This window comes from Hermetia illucens, chromosome 4, assembly GCF_905115235.1.
Source record: "Hermetia illucens chromosome 4, iHerIll2.2.curated.20191125, whole genome shotgun sequence".
In the NCBI taxonomy this organism is placed as follows: domain Eukaryota; kingdom Metazoa; phylum Arthropoda; class Insecta; order Diptera; family Stratiomyidae; genus Hermetia; species Hermetia illucens.
Genome location: NC_051852.1, coordinates 71696400 through 71698858, shown reverse-complemented (window position 1 = coordinate 71698858; position 2459 = coordinate 71696400).

Here is a 2459-nt window from a genome sequence, read left to right as displayed (position 1 = left end):
ACTGTTGAATCAGCAGTCTTAGTCAGAGCCGTTCTGTTGCTCGGAGGTGTTGCGTTGAGCTGCCGCTCGAAGAGTTCCCCAAGTGTTTTTGCTTTCTCAGCATCACTGCAGACTCACACTTTGTTTTGGGTTAGAACAAAGTTGCGGGCTTTGTATTTCCTCGTTAGCCTGTTGATATTTTGGAACATATTAGCTCCAGGCTTAATATCTGCAAGTTTGCGGGTCAATTCCTTGCTATGGAAGGTCGCCACCATACCACGGATTAGCATAGTGAGACAGTTAATCCGGGAAAGTAATGCTTTATATTCCGCATTTATTTTATTCCCGTGCTCGTGAAATTTGCGCTTGAGATTACGCCTCCAAATCTGCCTAACGTTCAAGTGGAGCATTATCTCATGTGGAAGAGAATTGAATTCAAACTCATCCACTTTTATCAGCTTAGAGTTCCTGCGTGTAGCAGTGTCAATAGCGTCAGACACCAAGTTAATAACCTCGTCGATTTCTTTGTCCGACAGATTGCAACTATTTGAGAGCTTTTTCAAGTTTAGTTTTGGTGCTAACTCAGCGCTGAATTTATCCCAGTCAGTATGCGCCAAAGACCTAATTGTGGTCATTACTCCCTTTTTCAGAGAAAGAGGTGAGGACAGTTTTAGATTGGCCGCGAAATGGTCGGACATTCCTGGTAAGGTATCACATGATATTACCTGAAAGCTTTGCTTCATTTCCATAGACAGAAGAAAGTAGTCTAATATAGATTGACTACTGGGTCTTGACGGAGAATTCGGTAAGACCATCACGAGATTGGTAGGCGAGAAAGGGTCGTGGATCCATTTGAGCAGGATTTTCCCATTACAGTTAATGGCCGTGTCGCCCCAGTGAGTGTGCCTGGAGTTGAAGTCGCCTCCAAAGACAAGGTAATTCGATTTCAACTGGAGATCGCTCAAGACTTTCATGGTCATGGCCCAGTTTCTCATTTCTAGATTGGCACCTAATATAAACGGAGACAATGAGAATCCGTTTCTTGCCAGCCGTTTTACTGAAAGCCGCCGCAGCGGAACTGGTTAGCAGGTTGTCTATGGCGACTTCGTCGAATTCATAATCTTTTTTGATTAATAGGGCGGAGCCGGTGTTGTTATCGTCCCGGATGGTATTATATCCGGTGTCTGCTTTCAGAGAGTCGATCAACACCTGGGCAGTGCCACGTTGGGCGTGAGACACAAGAGACGCGGAGTTAAAAGTAACGATACTTAACTCCATAAATTAAGAATAAATTTAATGGCAGCGAATTGCCGTTGTTCATTCGTGCTGGCTGAGGTGAGGGCTCCAACCAGTTTACAGAATGCACCCGGCTGGTTTGGGAGAGACTTTGTTGGAGGTGGAGGTGCAGGGGCCACCTAGGGCAGTGATTGTTTCATGATTTGGGCGTAAGATATGCCTGGTTTGGCCAAATTTTGCGACAGTTGTGCTACTGCCTGTTTGTTCTGCTGTGCTTCTCTAGATCTTTATCTGAATCAGTCCCCACGGCCTTATTTTTCCTAAGGTAACCTTTTGCTGTAGAATGTATTTTACGTTGAAAGCATCGTTGAGCTCTTGAGAGGGTTCGAAGGTCACTATATAATATCCCGATTGAGATTTCATTGTTTTGATTTGTCAGGAAGTTGGCTACAGATCGGATTTTAAGCTGCAGATGCTCAGCTTTGAGCTCCGTCAGAATTTCTACAGCATCGGTTTCCCGATATGGTCCTCGAATAAAGAGGGACTACGTCCTTAGAGATTGAGGGGTGCTCGTGGTGGCATTTAAGCCTTGCTTTTTGATAAGAGCGAAGTTTTTGCCGTGATCCTCGATGGATTCGGCGAAAATGAGGGTCTTATCCGCCCTCGTGTTCTTGAAAGTTGCCTTTATACCTTCTGCCTTAAGGGACCTTAGCAGAACAGGGACATTTAATGAATATCCGGCATTTACCGGTATCTTTTGTTTCTTTGGTTTCTGAGCGGGGATTGGGGTAATATTTACCTAGGGAGTGCCTCTACTAATTTTTACACTTTTGGCACTAACCTTACTCCTTTTTGGTTTACGTCTTGTGACGAAGTTAAATGGGTCTTCGTCCTCTGATGTTGCGGCAGTGATGTTGCTGGCTTCTAAGTTGTTCGGCTCTATCAAGACAGCTCCGGCGAAAGTAGACGCACATCCCACGATGTCGTCCACTTCAATGGGCTGTCCGGCTTGCAGGTTTTCCTTCTCCTGCCGTTTTTCACATTCTGCTCTGAGTTTTGCCGGAGCTCCGCGATCTCCTCTTTCAGCATTTTAATTATCTCGAGCAGATTTGCTCGATTCTCGTCTCCGGGGCTGGAGCCTTCTTGGCTGACATCCGGTCCCCAGGCCCGTCCTGCGTGGATGTCAGGTTTTCGGTTCACTAAAAGAAAACAAAAAAAAACAATCGCATGTAAATTATACTTTA